Genomic DNA, 20,567 nt, shown 5'->3' with positions numbered 1-20,567 from the left:
TTTTTCATGGAAGGTCCTGATTATTTCAGGAAGACAATAGCAAACTCCATTCTGCACGTTACAACTGTGTGGTGTTGTAGGAAAAGAGTGTGGGTGAGAGACGCGCCTGACTGTAATCTCCAATTGAAAATTTGTGGCACATTATGAAGTGTGAAATGCAACAACGGAGACCTCAGACTGTTGAACAGCTGAAGCTATACATTTTTTTGGAATGTAAAATTAAAATTCAAAGTTAATGATTGTTTGCTAAAAACAACAAAGTATCAGTTTGAGCATTAAATATCTTGCTTTTGTAGTGTCAGTCTATTTTCAATTACGTTTAACATCCTTCCATTATTCCATTCGCTTACCTTCATAAGGGTCACAGGAGAGCTGGAGCCTATCCTCGCTAGCTTCAGGTGAACAAAAGACTACACCCTGAACCAGTGGACAGTCAGTTGCAGGTGAGATGTATCCCTGAGTAGGTATCGATCCCACGCTGCCTGCACCAAAGTTATGCGTGTGTACCACTACAACATCAGTGACTCTTATTTAATCCCATCCCAACTTCATTGGAAATTTTTTTTGTTTTACACTCCGTAACGAATCAGACTTAAAAAATATAATTCTAAAAGAGAAGGAATCTAAAATATATTAATAATAATGTTGATGAAAATTCGGATAAGAATATGTTGAGCTTTGTCAATCATTTTGACTCGTGGTGTGGGGTGTTTCAAGTTACAAAAGGTATAAAGCTGACAACAAATAGGACACCAATGTCTTAGTGGGGAGAAGACTTAAAAACAAACCTGAAGAAAATGCAATACAAATGTAAATGTCTTCACAGTCAAAATAAGACAGGCAAACAAATGTAAAATAGAGACCGAAACACAGAGCATGAGTATGGATGTGATACCAGAAAAGGAAAAGATACCACAACATTATCATAAGGTGTACAGGTAATGGCAACAGCAGAACTTTGCCCTAAAAGTTGAAAGAAGTATTCATTTGTCAAGGAACACGTGTCAAGCAAAGTGACCTACAATAATAGACAAAACACATTTTCAATCAAAAATGAAGAAGAAAGATATTTGAGGAAGAATACATTATTTTACTAAGAAAAAGGGGAGCAGCTGAAGAGTACTTAAAAGAAAAACCAAGTGTTAGCTATTGTTCAACATTAAAGGAAAGACATATGATGGGGGATCAATCCAATTTCACAAAAATTCAGTTGGGATAGGCTCTATATCACCTGTAGAAATGAATGAATGAATGAATCATTTAACCTCAGAAAAACAGATGTGCGCATTGGACAAATCCTACATACTGTAGTCCTGTTGCTTTGTGAAAAATACTATTGGACAACACATCTTATCAGAAAGGAGAAACACTCTTTTCACAACAGAAAATCCTTTTGGGGCTTCTGGCACCATTTCCCTGTCCTTTCATCTGGCTCCCTGATGGTCCAGCTATTACTGTACTACCCCAGTGTTTGAGAGGATTCTCCATGCCTGTATAGGCCTGGAGGCTGCTGGGATCTGGGAACACTGGCACCATCAAATAACATTGGGCAATTAGATGTACTCTCAAGAACAAATGTGGCAAACATTAGACACAAGGCTCTTCTGGTATGAATAAGTTAGTGGTTAGAAAGCAACAAAACTTAGTTGTGATGGAAGTAAGTTTAAATGTACTATAGACGAAGACAAATACTGTACTGACAAATTTCTAAGTTGGGAGCTTTATTTGCTTGATTTGTATCTGCAAAAAAAATAAAATATATATATATATATATATATATATATATATATATATATATATATATATTGATGAAACTATCTCAGGGTGTTATTTGACTTTTTTATATTCAGCAACCATTTGTGTTACATTTTTTTCAGAATATCAAACACAATTAAGTAATATAACATTTTTAAAAGGAAACTGGTAGGGAAAAAACAAAGTAACATCATAATATAATAACATAACATTTACAGGGGAAAACTGCTATTTAGGAACTTGTGTATGATAAGAACTGAAATGAACCTATTTGAGTGATTTTACTGTAATGTGTCACTTTAAATTTCTCAGTTGTGAGAAACATGGGAGAGGTGGTTTCTCATGTAAGGGGAACACGACGAGAGGCCCCATTCTACTTTTGTGGTGAAAGGTGACATAACCCATAATTCCACTCCAACCGCAATCTTCTTTGATCAGATGTTCCCCTGTGAAACTGGAACCGGGTTTTCACATGACACCAAGGAGACCAATGATGGTCATGGATTTCTTGGGTCTTTAATTTCTGGATTAAAAAAAAAACAAGAAACTTTGATTTGGGTATCTGATTAAATAGTAAAATAAAACTAAAACTTATGAAAATATTCTGTTTTGGTCCCTTATGAACTGTAGTTAAAAAGGCTGCATATGAGCAGCGAGCTTGTAATAGACGTTAAAGTGGTCCCTAGACTCTCAGGCCACTGAATAACGATATTTTTAGAGAGGATTTTTTATTTTTTTGCAGAAATGCCTTAATGATTCCATTGCATTGTTTATTTTTTTTTTTCATTTCATTTTCTGATAATCTTGATGGATAATTTTGATTGAAAATATCAATGATTTTTTTCAAGCAATTATAGTTGGCCTTTTTCCACTGGCATTTAAACAGACCAATATAGAAAAATGGTTTTCTTTGATTGATCCTTGGTAACATCACAGCATCTTTGGGTGGCCAGGCGTTAATTATGATGTCATGGATCGTTCGATCTGGGGTCTATCATTCATTCATCTTCTGTGCTCTTATCCTCACTAGGGTTGCAGGCATGCTTGAGCCTATCCCAACTATCTTTAGGAAAGAGCTGGGGTACAACCTGAAGTGGTCACTAGCCAATCACAGGATACGTACTATACAAACAAACATTTGCACTCACATTCACACCTACAGGCAATTTAGAATCTCCATTTAACCTACCATCCATGTTTTTTGGATGTGTGAGGAAACCAGAGTACCAGAGAAAACACGCAAGCAGAAAGAGAACATGCAAACTCTGCTCACGCGAGACCAGATTTTAGTTTGGGTCCTCAGAACTGCGAGGCAGATGTGACAGCCATACTTCCACTCTGCCGCTGTGTAACGATCATTTGAAACATAACTCACCAATTGTTGGGTTAAAGGCCCAATACTAGAGAACCAGAGTTGGAAATATGGGCAAAAATAAAGAGCAAGGAGGACATATAAATAGGGTTAGGGTTAGGGAAATACTTTGCTGCCTTTCATCTGAGTTTTTGCAAGCAAGCCTTATGCTGTTTATTGCCATTTACATTAAATTGACAAATTGTATTGATGTCAAACTTAAACCATGTCACATGCTCATTTTCACCTTGGTTAGGCATAAAACAGTTGAAAATATATTTATATTTTGTTGTCATGGGATTTTTAACATAGAGCTACAATAGAAGGCAAAATAGAAAACAGTCTAATGTTGTGATGTGCGCCACAGATAAGTGATCGTATGGAAAGGGGAGCAGTTAAAAAAATAAGTGAGGAATTCTTTCAGCAGTCAGGACAAAAAAAAACACAGTCTACATTAGCATAAATAGGAACACAAAAGAGGGAAAAAGGCGAAGAGGAACAGGACACAAAATAGCATTGTCAACAGGACCCCCAGTGAGGAATTCCTATTTCATATATTTAATTATCCCTGTCAGATGGAAAAGAAGTGAGACAAAGCTGTCTTTGTTCTCCCTCTTCATCCCCCGCATGTCTGCCAATTAATTTCAGCATGCGAATATGACTAATTGTCTCTTTGGAGCCACATAAATAATCATTTTGGCCCTTGCTGGAAGGGGGGTGGTATGTTCATCTGCCAATTTATGATATTTTAGCACAATGGAAGATGTACAATTCAGGTGATCATGTTAGCAAAGTGATGCCACCCCTTTGTAGGCATTGCCCTCTGCCCAACAGTCTTGCAGCGAGCATAATGCCCCTGTACTTTTCCTCTTTTGTAAACAAGAGTTCTTTGTTTAGAGTGGTGACATTAGCATCATAATTAGACTGAGAAATTTCAGTAATGACATTTTGTTTTTAGCGGGGTTAATAGAAATACATCTTTCAAACCCAAAATGTCCATAAAGGACAACACAACTTTGGAGATTGCTTCTTTAGGTCATGTTGAAAGTTATTTACTAGTTTTTTAAATACAAAATGGCTCTTACTATTCTACTTGAATGAAAATGTTAGTAGCAAAGAAACACTTACTTTGCCTCTACACTTGAGTTTTTTTTAATCCTCTCGACAAACATCCTTACAAAATAAGAGAATTGCACTTACGTTTAATACATTGATTGTATGTGAACTTAATGATTGTATAAATAATGCTCCTAGTCAACATCAAGTGCCGTCGAGTTCTTTGTCTTGAGGAAGGTAAAAAATATGCACTCTTATTGAAAAGATATTGTCCCATAACATAATGCCATGGGGATAACAAGTCATTAAAATTGGATAGTGCTGAAGTGATGTCAATTGTTTACTTGAAAAATTCCTGCAGGATTTCAACCAAATATTAACATCACGAGTGAAACATCTACCGGTCAATAAATAGCAGATTATGCTCACTGGAATATAAAGTACACAGAATTGAGCTTAACCACTTTGTAGGAACATGTATTGTATGTGCTTTCCCCCATAGTTTAAATTGGTCGCCATATTTAATTTATGCAGCATCCCCAATATTATCATTATTACTGAAAAAAAGAAAGTATGTTAATTGTGATAGGTACTCTGGATTTAAAATGAGTTTCAGTGTCTTTATCTATTCATCTTTGTGTTTAAACAGTGAAGGTGTAATTTGGGAATTAAATGATAAAAGAAATGTGTTATGGGATAAAGGCTGTTAGTCACCTATTTTTACATTTTTCTAGCATTTTGTGCACATAATCTATGTAAAAGCTTTTTCTGTTTGACCGTATTTTGCAGGCCCCGGTCTGAAAATAATTGTTCACAAAGATATTGCTTTAGCATCTAGTATCGAAACAGAAACTTCACACATATTAAATCATACTGCATTCAAGATGTCCCAGGTAACTGGGATAAGCATCCAAAGTAGCAGCACTAAATTTGAAATTGTACTTTTCCACTTTAAGTCATTTTGAAAGTGTTAAAAATCTGTGACAATCAGAGGAGTTAAAAAAAAATACACACACACACAGGGGAAGACAATTTAAACATACCATTTTTCAATTCTCTCTTAGATTAGTCACTTTTTGAGGTGTTGGCCCTGTCTTATCTTATGCAAATGTATCACTCATCCCTCAGACGGTGGAGCGGCGCTAAAGCGTTGTGAGGCGAGTGGCTCCTTGTTCTCAAGCAGCTGAAGTCTGAAGAAAAGAGAGCCCTCATAACGGTAAAGTAAAAGCATAATTTTGACTAAAGGAATCAGCACTTCACCATCACAAAGCGAAACAGAATAACCCTTGGTCAGTATCACGCAGAGCTGTGCATGTGGAGCATGCTGTGGCTTTATCGCTAATCACATATACATAGCTGTATATTTAGCTATTGCAGGGACTACACACTATCATGGACAGTGTTCTTTTTGTGTTTTGACAAGGACTAGCCTACATCACTTACTTCACTAGCTTGTTAAAAATGTACACCGTTGCCTTCTCCCAAAATTACAAAAGTTCACATTTCGATTACCTAAGAAGCGCTCCTTGTGTTTCTTTTGGGACTTCAGAAAAGTTGTCATGTGGGGGCCTGAAACTGACACCTGCTAGAACAAAGTGGAAAAGAAGCTGTTTTGAGCACAACAGACTCGATGCATAAAATATGTGCACCCAGCCACTTAAATTCAAGATTTTTCCCAATTTTCCATCCACGTACATTTGCATTTTTTTCTCAACAGTCAAGTGTCCAGAAAACGTTATAACAAAAGGAGGGAAAAAAATCAATTTGCATTTGGTGTATAAATAGTTCAAGGACAAGGGCTGTTAAGTTTGAAATTAACATGTAAACAGTTGGAAAGTCTGCCCTGCTACCCCCCATCCCTTACCCTTAGCCCCCCTCCTCCTGCTAAATCCCTTTTAGTGCCTTAATAAATATACATAAAGGCCTCACACAAAGACTGTCTTGTTCCTTTAAATGGGATACTTTTTAATGGAGACATATATTTCCAGGATTATATCAGCATTCACTTGCAAATTTCTAGTTTTAATACTCCAATGGAGGCAGTCTATGAATAAGCGTATCTTCTGAATGCAGGGAACACCTGGTCCTGAGGGCTGGACTATGAGAGGGCTTCAAGCTGACCTGCTGACAGTGCCAAGACTTCACTTGTTCCCAGCCATTCACATTCTTCCTGACATACTCCGATGCTGCAGACGGTGCGCATGTAACTATGCTGCCATTTGGCACAGCCAAACAGGAAGATGATTAAATGCACAACAAGGACACTATACACATTCTGATTAAAAAGAGAACTTTATACTTTTCACACATATGCCAACCGAGAACAGGTTGGTGTCAAATGGAAAATAAGGTTTTCAGAAAAGATTACTTTCGTCTGCATTTGTTTCTGGCCTTAAGGTGGAAACGATGCACGATCAGACTTCAGAACTCAAACAAGGAAAACAATTAAGCTGCACAGTTATTTTTTTACTTACTTGGCTGCGTCTGAAGACGGAAGAAGGGGAGAAAGAGTTGTACTATTTGGAGGCAAAGGAGGAGAGAGGAAGGGGCACATGGCTATTCGTATGCACCCCACATCCACTCGATGCACAATCAGTCCTGTATTGCGTATTGCAAATTTATACCCAGGATGTTGGTTTAGAGTGTTTCCCTGAAAAAAAAAAGAGAACTTTTTTTTTTTTTTTTTTTTTTTTACAAGTGTCTGCTTTCATGACCAAGAGTGATTGAGGCACACAAACAAACCTTTGTTTCAAAGCTGACAGATTCACAGCATGAGCTTGGACTTTTTGTGTTCCACCCCAACTCACAGTTGCACTTTTTTATAATGCTCTAAAATCAAAAGAGGAGAAATTGTTGTGTATTTACATATAATCTTGAATGATTAAAAACCTTGGTCCCCAGGTTTCCCAGAAAGCTACCTTTTTAGAATACCTTCAAATTTATATATGGCAGCCGTATAGTGCTGTATTTAGTTCTGATTTTATAAGGGAAGGTCATGCATGGGGTCCATGCACATGTTTTTAAGCGAGGTTTGACTGGGCAGTGGCAAAGTAAATAGCAAATGTGGCACCAGGTTAATTCAAGAGGTCCATAAAGATAATTTGTTTCCCTACCCAAAAATGTATTTGTGGTAAAGTTCAAAAACCTTTTAAACAATTCCAATTAGACCGTCAGAATATGTAATTTTTAAATCTTGCAGCAGTCCAACAAATTCATCTAAATTTGGTAATGAACTGTACAAATATTAATTCACTGGACTTTGATTTAAATAGCAATCCTGCTCTATAATGTTCAACAACTTGTTTAAGTCAGTCCTACTTTACAATTTCTTCTATGATTAAAGCACTTGACATTGAGAAGATAAAGTGCACATGCAATGCTGTTACCATAAATATTCTGTTTCAACCTATAGGTCGCAGGGGCAAAGACTGAGTGAGAAAAGGAGGTGGAGGAATTACAGGACTCATACGCGTGTGATTGGCAGTTCCCTTGGCTCCCGAGGTTAGAGAGTTCAGAGAAAAGCCGATTATTCCTCTCCCTCAGGTCAACCCTTCATAAATAAACAAGGGGACCGCCTGAGGCACAGTGTTTTAGTATGATTAGCATATCATACAAGCTATCGACAAGACACTTATCATATTACAGCACGTCAAGGCGCAGAGCACACAAGGGTTACATGTACAGGGCAGCTGAGCATACATCTCTGTTCATTAGAAAGGTCCTCCGGGAGAGAATAAATCATATCAGCATGTGGTGATGCCTGTGCAAGCATTTGATTCCAACTTCATAATGGATGTTAACCAGGGCTTTCATAAACTGCAGAGGCAACAAATTGGCTTGATTCCTTTTATTTTCCCACATATTCAATGGACCTTCATTATTGACCAAGAAATCACAGTTTTCCAGTTTCTAAAGCATAGGATATTTTTATCTGAATATTTGACCAGTCACGGATGTTGTTAATGATCGAACCTGGTAAAAATACATATCACAAGACATTAAATGTCTTAACCTCTGTTTGAATTTTGAGTTTATCCCACAACTCAAACATGCCACCAACAAGGAATTGCACTAAACAGTGAAATGACATAAAAGTAAGAGGAAATGATCCAGACTTGGCACATGCAGTAGACAGTAAATGATGAAATGAGTCAAAAGTTACAATTTCTTTCCATAATTTGTGGCTTGATGAAGCGGGAGTTATCCCAAATTTCTGACACGCTGCTCAGATTTCAATTTGGGAAAACTTCTCCCCATGGCTCATCTCACCAACAACCACAATTAGTAGCTAGCCACTCTGACCAAGGGGAAGGAGCAAATGACATCCACACCTAAGCCCTCCTAAGCCAGAAGAGCCAGAGAACCGAGCAGCCTCAATGATCCCACTTGCAGTCAAGCATGGCCTCTTTAGGTGAGTCATATGCTGGAGAAGGGGTTGTATTTACTAACTGGTTTGAGCAGTTTATTACTCTCTGAGAGCCAGATTCGTAAGGAGTGACTGAATGGGGTTGAAAATACAGTAGCTGAGATCACTTTACAGTGCAAGACCTGGATTTTTGGATTAATATTTTTCTTACCTAGGTCAGAGTGGGAACCCGAAGCTGGGACCAGACTGGAGGTAATAACACCTCAATAATCATATTCACCACTGACATTGATTGCATGACAAAAGGAACGATATCATAAAAGTATGCAAAATGTTAACATGAATATGAATGGCGTTTGCATCTACTACAGAGCACCATCATTCCTATTCTTTTTACACCCCACTGCTTATCCACATACGTTTCCAAATGCTGGTTGCTCATTGCCCTGTTCGATGCCATTCACCAAGCCCCAACCCCCGTATTTCCCTCTACTGTCAATGCAAATTAGAACTTCACACATAGTGACAATCTGCCGGGTACTCTGTGATTTTACACGACCAATTAAGGCCCACTTGGCAGTTGTGTGAACAGTTTCATTAGAGGAGATAATATTGCAGAGTGAAATGATAAGCAATCATTATGATTAATGCAGAGACATTTCATTGCCCGTTAATGAGGTGTAAATTATCTCATTATTTTTGAAAGACTACAGATTAGATTAAAGTGGAGTGGACAGCACTCCTCTGTGTTCAGACAAGTTAGTGTTAATTAGGCCCAATCTACAGGAACAAATGAGGCGCAACCCTTTGGTAAACAATTAGGCTTCTATTGCCCCTGGCAAGATGGCCAAGGATAGGCAAGCTAATAGATGACTGGAGAGAAGGATGTTAAAGGAGTCTAAATCTACATCATTGTTACAAATTCTCTGCCGGAGTTAGACAAGTGATATGGGTGATAATCTTGGGGATTCAATAATTATTGAGACCCTTATGCTATTCAAAAATTGGGCAAGAGTATCTATACTAGGTACATATTTAGGTATTATTCATGTAAATACTTTTCTTATCTGAATAGTCCATTTGAACAAAATAACAATGCCGCAATCACAAATGGCTTTATACTCAAATTGTCTTAATAATCATCACGTTCAAATAAAAATACTAAGAAATGAAGTGTCACTTGTAAAAAACATTTCCTTTCAGGCTTCCTCATATAGACCTCGTGCACCTACATCACTGAAGTCACGTGACTGGCCATACTGCCGGTCAAGCAAAGCATTGATCAATGCTAAGCCGATTGGATATGACACGAAAATATGTCTTATAGCACGACGCCCAGAGTTTTGTCTGATACCGTTAAACATTTAGAAGGTGATAATAAACGAAAGTACCTGGAAAAATGAGAGACACTTGGCATAGAAGACGCATATTTAATGCCGAAGTAGATGTTTTCGCTGATTTGAAAGTGGACTGTTAACCGGCTTCTGCTGGTCTTGGACAATTGGATCTGCACATGTATCTGGTGAGTAAGTCGTCGAAATTCACACAGAAGAGTTTGAAAGCGTAGAAAAGTCTGGATGCATACACATACTTCATTGCTGGATCTGTTCTCAATGGGGAGACGGCTCGTGAACGTGGAAGTGCGTTCGGCTACATGTTAACCTTTGCCGAAATCCATTGATCTTTACAGCTAGTATTCAATACAAATACCAATATATAAATAAATGACCCATGGTTTTACACAAACTCGCATTCATTAACTATGATTGGAAAAAAAAAAAAGAGGACAAGCGGGTCGGGTCCTCCATAGCGTTTCCAAATAATTATTTATAATGCCAAGTTGGCTCATTTGAGAGCATTCGGCTCCTGTGTACACGAAGTGTGTTGCGGCCACATGTTAAACTTTGGCAAACCTCTCCGTGTCAGACATTTTTTTTAAATATGCATTGTTCTCAAATGAGTCCAATGTGTATTTAATAAAAGAAAATAAACCGCTGGGATAGGCTTCAGCGCCCATACGCGGAAGCGTGTTGCAGCCACACGTTAACCTATGTAAACTCTCTGTGTGACAGACAGTTTATTTTATTTTTTAAATATGCATGGCACTCATTAGAGAACAATGCATATTAAAAACAAACAAACAAACAAAAAAAAAATATCTGAGATTTACCAAAGATTAGATGTGGCTGCAATATACCTCCATGTATGCTGGAGGCGACTCCGTGTTTTTTTTTTTTTTTTAAACGCATTGTTCTCAAATAAGCCAACTTGGCATTACAAATACTTCTTGGGGATTTGAGATTGAGAAGAATAATTCCTACCTGAAATGAAGTGATCGCTACACAGTTGTGTGTGTTTGGTTGGGCACCATCCATCACGTTGAATCTTTTCTGGTCTTTTCAGCTGGTATTATATAGAATGACCTCTTTGAATATCTGTCTTGTCTGTTGTAACAACCAACGGCACAAGAAGTCTCGGGCATTGTGAATATTCTGCTCCGGTTCAATGTCCCCGACACTGACGAGCAGCTTTTTTTGACCGGCAATGTGGCGACGTGAAAATGGTGATGTCACGTGCACGAGCTCTATATTTTACCATAACAGGAAGAGGCCTTCTGTCTACATGAATTCTTTCTATGCTTTTGGCCCTAAGGATGATTCTTCAAAAAATATATATACTTCCATCAGGTACTACGCATTAACAACTGTAAACAGACCATCTAGAGTTGAGGGCAATCGATTTGTGTAGTTATTACCACGATCGAAGTCTTGTGAAGAAGTTGACTCAGCCAACGAAAATGTGGCTTGACTGACACACAGAACAACGCATGAACATTTAAACTTGGACACGCCCTCTAAATCCAAATTTCTTGTACGTGTTGACAGTAACAAATAACTTCCAAACAATAATCAAGTCATTACTCCTTTTACTATTTCAAAGTAAACTAATGTAATGTAATGTCATGTGATGTAATGTAATATAATGAAAAACACGATTTTATGGTTTGAAATCTATTTAACTGGAAAGCAAGAGTGATAAAAGGTTTTGACTGACACTTCTCTCTCTTGACAAGGTTTGCTTTTCAGTTGAAAATAGTTTATTTTAACCAAGGTCCATCGCTGTAATGTGACCACAAGTAGAACCGAGGTTGGTTTTGCACCTATCACAGAGTTGTAAATCCTCGTGGGCTGGGACCAGCAAGCTGGCTAGCCTAGCTCTTGTCATCTGTCACACTGTGTTGGATCCTGAGCAACTTTCTCTCATTCATTCTCCATGGTCGCCATATGCCTCCAGCTACGGCTCCTTTCCAGTTTCGTTTATGACATTGCCATGAAGATCCATGCAGCTCATCAGGCTTGGCTATCGGACGTCCTCCTCTGAAGATCATTGTCTCAGTGGAGGGATGAGCCGAAACTATGTGCAGTGAGTCCATCTGTTTTCAACCATAAACACTGACTAAAAATCACAATATACAGTTCTATGTATTTTTGGGGGATTTTTTCATGTTTTTTTTTTTTTTTTTTTAGTAAATGCAGCCTGGCAGCTTTTGTAGGTCATTTCAGAATAAAATAAGTACTACAGTATACGATTTTTGAAGATTAGTTCCGATTTGAGTGTGTAAATTCTGATTAGTTATTTTTTTTTTCAGGCCCACTCGAATCCCAATTCGAGTCACCACCAATTCATGCACAGCCCTAATGGGTACCAAGCAAACTAATGATAATATAGACCAAGGAACTCAACAAACAGGTCCCACCACATAGAAAGTATTGTGGTTATCTTCCATACACGAGGGTCGTCACCAAGATGGAGCCTATCCCATTTATCACTGGGGAAGACGTGGGGTACACGCTGAACTGATTGCCAGACAATCCCAGGGCGCACAGAAACAAACATATTCACATTAACATCTACAGGTGTGAAGCGTCTTCAATGAACCAAGCATACATGTTTATGGGATGTGGGAAGAAAGTAGCGTAGCTTGGGAAAACCCCTGCAGGCACAGGGACCACATGCAAACACCACACAGGCGAAGCCAGATTTGAACCCATGTCCTCAGAACTATGAGGCACCAGCGGTCTACCATTCTTCCACTCTCCATCTATCCATTTTCCTAGCTGCTTATCCTTACAGGGGTCGCGGGACTGCTGGAGCCTATCCCAGCAGTCAATGGGCAGGAGGTAGGGTACACCTTGAACTGGTTGCCAGACAATTGCTGGGGACACCGAAACAAAAAAACATTCACACTCAGAATCACACCTAAGGGCAATTTTCAGTCTCCAATTAATGTATGTTTTTAGGACATCGGTGGAAACCGAAGTGCCTGGAGAAAACCCAACCAGGCACGGGGAAAACATGCAAATTCCACACAGGCGGGCTGGAATTTGAACCCCAGTCCTCAGAAGTGACACAGGGCCGCCTTCCGCCATTATATTTGTACTTTATTGTAAAATACATTTAAGAAAGGCATTGTTAGTTCTTTCAGATTTGTGAAACTCAGGAAGACATGCTGTTGAAATGCAATTTATAGAACTGTATAATTTTTAACACATTTCATTTGGCAGAGAGTTGGACAACAAAATACTCAAGACTGAATTATAGTTCATACGATTGAACATATCTTTGAAACCTCAGCGTCAGGAAATAAGACAGTATCATGACTTTTCAATTGAGGAACCAACCTCTAGTTTAATTTTAAGACACAAAAAGTGTCTTAAAACCAGCTGTTCAGTCATTTCATTTGTATCTTTCTTGTAAGTCATTTTTATTTAACCAGACAAATTTTGTAAGACTTCTAGCATTGAATAGTTTTCCTCTATCTAATCTTAAGACACAATGAACTAACATCTTTAGGAAATGTTTGCCTGTGACAGCATTGATTTTTTTCTTTCTCTTGCATTGTCTGAAAAGATATGTTGAGGTTTTTCAAGAAAAAGTGATTCTGTAATCCTTCTGCCATAGGAGTTATGCTTTAGAAGCAGAAGGCTCTTATCGGTGATTGATAACGCTTAACTCAAAAACATATAGAAGCATTAGGAATGTCAATATTTTGCTGGCAACTGAAGGTGACCCCTGGTTCCTCTGTTTGCTGTGTGTGCACGAAGGGCTTTGATGGTAAATTTGTAAGGGTGGTTATGTGGGGAGGCTATTATGGATTTGCTATCTGGCCTCAAGTGTTTGCGGCTGATTATGTGATTAAATCAATAATAATTTCTGTTTGGACTCCTTTGCTCCTCTGCTTCATCTTCCTTTTCCTGTGTAGTTGAGCAGAACGGTGGGTGGGAACACATGCACTCATTCACTCACATGCACCAAAATACATGCACAACAGATCACATTATCCTTTTCTTTATTAGAAAAACTTTGCTTGAAGGACTTATGTGGAAATCTAGGCTAAAATGACTTTAAAATACAATTGATTTCACTCAAAAGCAGAATTAAACTGGACAGAGCATCTGTCACTGATGGTGTAGGTCAGGGGTACCCAGACTTTTCTACCCCAAGATCTACTTTTCAAGCAGCCAGCCTCTCGTGCTCGAAGACAGTGGGGTCTTTTTTTTTTTTTAGAATGACCAATAATGAAATAGAATGACCAAGTCACAAAGATTTACCAACTATAATAATGCAGAACATATTTATTTTAAAGTAAATTGAGGATTCTTTATGTGTAAATGTATGTTTGTGTACATTGCATAACCAACCACATGAGGCAATATCAGACAACACAACATAACTATGAAAATTTTTTGTAACTATCTGAGTTCACGTTGATGATCACTAAACACCACATGAATGAAAATGCATATTTGGGCTGTGTCATTCACGTCAGTAGATTCATCCAACTGCATTCAGAAACACTCACAAGCCCCGATGTCCTTCCACACATCTGGTATGGCTTCAAAGCGCCGTGTAACTGTATTCCTTGACAGCGGTAGAGCTTTTTTGAAGATATTTCCGCCTTATTTTTAGAAGGTCGGAACAATGACTCATGCTTTTTTACCATCTTTCCATCTTGGAAAGACTTCTTGTTAATAACAATAATGTGACGAACCCGGAAGGGATGGCGGCTTTCGTTGTGCTCTGCGGTCAATTGGGATTTTAGATCGTTCATTTTTCTCATTCTCAGCTTGCTTTTTGGCGGAATGCCGGTGTCGTATTTGCCATGAACAGTTCGAAAATACCACTACACATTTCACTACACTGGCAGATGAGGCAAACACACTTTGAAAATGACATTATGGAAATAAAAGTCCGCCTGCCATTCCGTATGAAAGTGATACGTTTTTCTCTTCTTCTTTGTTCCAGCATCCATACTCATGTTTGATAAGATTTCTTCACTTTAAGAAAAAAGGCAGGCCTTAAAATAGTAGGGGAACTCGCTGACTAGTGTTTTTTTTTTTACTGTGTCGTTGTTTGCACATGCGCAGTGAGCTAAAGGTCAGAAAAATACGGGTGCAGCCTTTTTGTTTGTTTTTTTTCGGCACGCCATCGCGATCGACCAAGACTGCCTTGTCGACGCATTGAGCAACCCTGCTGTAGTTGAACATTTGCTTGATTTTGATGGAGGCAGCGTTGGTTCATTTCACATTCAGTGACAGTATGAATGTGACTGTAAATGGTTGTCTCCTCTCTATATGTGACCTGTGACTGCTTTAGGGTGGACTCCACCTTTTGCCCAAAGTCAGCTGCAGTAGGTGGTACAGACATCAAACGGATAGGTAACATTCAACAACTTTGCAAAATGCCATGATTTCCATATGTATATATGTATTCCAGTGTCTTTTTGTTCACCTCATACTTCGGTTTGGTGCCAAAGTTTGCCAGCCAATGAGCTGCACATTTTTGCCACTCCAGTTTAGCCACGTTGGATGTTATGTCTAGACTGCAGGAAATGCAACATTACATTTGTTTACAACCAACAGGAACTACAACCAGAAGCTGTTACGAGATTAAAGGGTGCTACCCAGAGAGAAAATGTGTGTGGCTCAACCCCCTGGCTTTGTCAACAATCAAGCCAATAAAGGAGTGGCAAAATGGAGAAAGGGTGCAGAACTGCTACTGCTATCTGCAGATGAACAGTTTACGATCAACACAACAATCTCAACCGAGATTGCAGCTCCTGAATGAAAGTTGTGTGTCCATGTCTGCACTGGATTCACAGTATCTTCTATTCCAGCATATGATGATAACGTATACATAGTTTGTCTGTGCCCATGTGTGCGTGAGTGATTGTTTGTGACTGCATTAACTCTGATTCCATTAGCAGCCTCTTAAATCTATACCCAATAAAAATCAGCACAGGCATGGAAAACAAAACTCAGGGAAACATCTGTAAATCATTGATTTCACATATTGCAAAACAGCTGTGTGGCTAATGAGAAAGAAATATATATTTTTTGATTAATTAACCCAAAAATTGGAAAATCTAAACAGTCGCAAGGGAGATGACAAGTGCAGCAGGCTTGATCACACAGGAGGAGGGGGACATGCTGTTGGAGCAGAGGAGCTGCTGTTTGCCAGCTTGCTCGACCAGGAAAGGAGCGGATCAAAAGAGGGGTTAAATATGTTATCCTCAGTGACAATAGCTTGTTCACACATTGAATATTGGTGTAACATTGAAAATAAAAATCATTAAATTCGCCATTGGATTGTCGAATACAAAAGGGCGGCCAGGTTTGTTTGACCAGACAGCAACATTAAAACATTAATAGCATTGAAATTATAATGTGTATGTTTTAATGTGTAATTCTAATCAATAAAAGCTTCAACATGATTTTGATGGTAAACTGTCCGGATAAAAAGCAATGATTCACTATCAACAAGTCAACAATGCTCTAGTCTAGTGTGTTTAAGTTTTTCTTACAGTTGAATTGTGATGCACTATAGAACAGTGACTTTGGTAACTTCATAATTTCCGCAAATGGAAATGTAAAAAAGTACTTACCAAAAAAAAAACATCACTGCTTTGTGGAAACAGTATTTGATGCGTGCAGTGTGTTTAAAAAAAGCTCCGCTAATGACAAAAAAGAGAAGTTGAGAAATGGAGTAAAAAAAAAAAATAACGTTTGCAAAAGTCCTCAGCTGAACAGGTTAAGTGGAAACTAGTGTTATGATTGTGTTTAAAAAAACATCCTCGAAATGCTGAGTTGTTCACAAGGAACGATAGGGGGAGGTTCACCACTTTGTGGACAACTGCATGAGCAAATAGTCTGAAAGTTCAAGAACAATATTCTATTTATATATTTACATGGAATTTAAAGATTTGAGCCTGTATGGTCTATAAAGGGTTAGGACTATTGAGAAGTCATGGGGCATAAGCAGCAAAGTTGAAAATCAACATTGAATACATGTAATATTTAATCCCTGAGATGAAACTGTATTAAAAAAGGCATCATTGTGGGAAGGATATTGCTTCATGGGCTCCAGAGCACCTCAGAAAACCATTGTCAATTGACAGAGTTGGTTGATACATATACAAATGTAAATTAAAACTCTAACATGCAAAGCAAAAGACATACCAAGAGCAGCCAGAAAGGCCAGCCAATTCTCTGGGACAGAGTTTATCTGTGATTAACTGATGCAAAGTGGAAAAGTGGGCTGTGGTCTGACAAGTCCATATTTCAAATTGTTTTGACAAATTATGAGTGTCTTGTCCTATGGTCCAATGAGGAATAGGACCCTCCAGAATGTTAATTGTGCAAAGTCCAAAATCCAGCATCTGTGATGTAAGGGGGGGGGGGTCGTATTGTCTATAGCATGCGTAACTTGCACATCTCTGATGACATCAATAAAGATGAGTTGTACATACAGCCTTTGTAGCAACATGTGCTGCGATCCAAGCAATGTCTTATTTAATCTGCACATTACAACAGTATTGCATCGTGAAGAAAGAGTATGAATACAAGACTAACCTGTGAGCAGTTCTGATATGGACTGTTAAACAACAGAAGATGTACATCAAGCAAGAATGGGAAAGAATTTCACTTACAAAGCTTCAACAATTAGTGTCTTCAGTTCCCTAACGCTTATTGAGTGTTGTGAAGTGGTGAAGTGATGTAGCAGTGTTAAAAGGAAAGGTGATGTAACACTGTGTCTCACACACAGCATTTTTAAAACATGTTGCAGCCATAAAATTACAACTTGATGATTATTTGCTAAAAACTGTTTGTGTTTGAACATTAAATGTCTTGTCTTTGTAGTGTATTCAATTAAATATAGGCTGAGCATGGTTTGCAAATAATTTTATTCAGTTTTTATTTATTTAATGTCATAACGCCATTGTAATTGGGTTTGTACAATTATAATTATTTGCTTTATGTTTTCATAACGAAGTTTTTGAAGGAAGTTGGGAAAAGAAACTAGAGTTCGTAACCACTAAGTTGTTCATACCAAGGCTAAGTCAAGGACTCCCCTCTCCTGAACAGCAGTTGAATGTATTTTTACAAAGGCTAATTCCAAAGAAATGAGCACATCTTTGTAAAACCTAAATAAAAACAGATTACCTTGGCAATAACGTTTCTCAACCTGTATTTAACAGAATACATTAAAAAGACAAAATATATAGCTACATTCGGTCATCTTGAATTTGATGACTGCAATAAATTCCCTAAAAAATTGAGACAGGGACATTTTTAACAACATTCAATCAATATTTAGGATCTGGGGACACTAATTGTTGAAGCTTTGTAAATCAGAATTATTTCCCGTTCTTGCTTGATGTACAGCTTCACCTGTTCAACAGTCCGGGATCTCTGTTGTCATATTTTACGCTTCAGAACGTGTCACACATTTTCAATGGGAGACAGCCCTTGACTGCAGGCGGGTCAATGTTGTATTTTTACTCTTTTGTTATGAAACAATACTGTTGTAACCTGTGCAGATGTGGTTTGGCATTGTCTTCTTAAAATAAGCAGTGTCATCCATGAAAAAGACTTTGCTTGGATAGCAGCATACGTTTCCCCACAATCTGTACCTGTATGTACCGTCCATCCATCATTTTCTGACCCGCTTATCCTCGCAAGGGTTGCTGTAGTGGTGGAGTCTATCCCAGCTGTTATTGGGCTGGTACACCCTGAACTAGTTGTCAGCCAATCGCAACGTGTATGTACCTTCCAGCCTTTCGTGTGCTTTCACAGATGTGCAAGCCACCCATCCCATTGGGTCTAACATAGCCCCATATCATCCCAGATACTGGCTTTTGAACTTTGCTTCCATAACAGTCCACACAGTTCTTTTCTTCTTTGGCCCAGAGGACATGACATCCACAGTTTCCAAAATCAATTTGAAATGTAAACTTGTAGGACCACAGATCACTTTTCTGCTTTGCATCTGTCCATCTTAGATGAGCTCGAGCCCAGAGAAGCCGACGGTGTTTCTGAATGTTGTTGATGAATGGCTTTTACTTTCCATAGTAGAGTTTTAAATTGCACTTACAGATATAGCACCAAACTGTATTTACTGACATTGGTTTTCTGAAGTGTTCCTGAGCCCATGTGGTGATATCCTTTACATATTATTTGTTTTTGATGCACTGCTGCCTGAGGGATTGAATGTCACAGGCATTCAGTGTTGATTTTCACCCTTGTTGCTGATGTAACGCCTCTCTAGTATAAAATACTTCAACGAGGTAGCCAGCTGAGTTCTTTTCTTACTCCAAAGTATAAAACTAATAAATTAACTCAACGTTAATTACTCTAAAGTTCTATTACAATTTTACTCTTTACTTGTGCATTTAATTCTCAATCAAAACTCTCTGAAATAATATTTGCCCTTATGAGTAAATATTATCCTAATTCAAATAATCAAGCTACCAAATAAACTCACCACTATTTTAACTGTCTTGTAGATAGTCAAATAATAAACCTGGTTATGCAACAAAAAGTGTGAACATTTAATAAAATAAAAGGATGGAAAAATCAAACATATATACACAACAGTAAAATAAAGTCAAGTAAACAGGTACACAATGCTAGGAACCCAGCAAATATGAATATAGCCAGCAAGCAAACAAAATTCAAACCCAATGTCACTGCAGTGCTTCCCAAGGCAGGAATGAAGAAAGGTGACGGTGGTTCTTCCTCTGTCCGGTGTCCTCACGGTCCTCGTCCCTTGTCCTTCCTTGAAGTCCTGAAGAAAGGTGAAGGTGGTTTTCCCTCTGTCTGGCGTCCTCACGGTCCTCGTCCCTTGTCCTTCCTTGAAGTCCAAACACAGCCTCGCTAGCCGCGTTAGCTCAAAGCTAGCACCCTTGTCCTCTCCTTCGTGGTCCAACACACAGTCTTTGCTAGCTAGCGTTAGCTGGTGGCTAACGCCCAAGCCAAGTTCCAAGCATGCACTTAGCCCCTGTGGTAGCGGCTAACTCCACCACGTTACGGCGTAATTTGAGTTGTCCACTCAAATGAAACACTATCCCAGTTGAACTTTCAACAGTCCTTGTCGAACATGGCGATCAAATTTTGATAAATGTCCACCGTTCACTTTTTGTCTTTTTGTTAACCTCCAACAACCACTCTCCCTTCCACTGGTCTAGCCTTTTTTTCTCTCTCATTTTCCCACGTCTCCTCAACACGTCACTTCCTGTCCTTCTTAAACAATGGTTTCAACAATAAAATGGCAAACAAAAGTATTTCTTTTTCACAAATAAATCAAACACATTTAAATACAAATCCCTACAAAAGAAAATACAGGCAGCACACATAGTTTAACAGATATTTCACCACATTGCGTAAAGAAAACCTATAACCCAATTGCTACTCTATTATACTGAAATTTTACCTGTACCAACTTTTAACGGGGTTACACTTATTTGCGGTGATTTCTCCAAATCCTCTGAACCTTTTGATGATATTATGGACACTAGATGATTCTTAAATTCCTTGCAAATGTACAGGAACATTGTCCTTAAACTGGTCAACTATTTTCTTACTCACTTGTCAACAAAGAGGTAAACCTTGCCCCCATCTTTGGTTCTAAATGACAGCAATTCAGGGAAGGTCATTTTACACCCAATCACGGCCCCCACCTGTTCACATTTAGCCTGTT

The 20,567-nt window shown here is 38.5% G+C and overlaps 1 long non-coding RNA gene across 1 annotated transcript; it reads right to left on the bottom strand.

The window, feature by feature from the left end:
* Nucleotides 1–6,048: 6,048 nt before the first annotated feature.
* LOC133501218 (uncharacterized) lies at nucleotides 6,049–20,272 on the bottom strand. The gene is made up of 4 exons (XR_009795131.1): nucleotides 19,549–20,272; nucleotides 6,905–6,991; nucleotides 6,637–6,812; nucleotides 6,049–6,374 (listed from the first exon to the last, which is right to left on the bottom strand). It is a non-coding gene; the product is annotated as an uncharacterized LOC133501218 (long non-coding RNA).
* Nucleotides 20,273–20,567: the final 295 nt, after the last annotated feature.

Source organism: Syngnathoides biaculeatus, chromosome 5, assembly GCF_019802595.1.
Source record: "Syngnathoides biaculeatus isolate LvHL_M chromosome 5, ASM1980259v1, whole genome shotgun sequence".
NCBI classification, from domain to species: domain Eukaryota; kingdom Metazoa; phylum Chordata; class Actinopteri; order Syngnathiformes; family Syngnathidae; genus Syngnathoides; species Syngnathoides biaculeatus.
The sequence above is the reverse complement of the archived record's forward strand: the minus strand, read 5'-3'. Positions and strand labels throughout refer to the sequence as shown.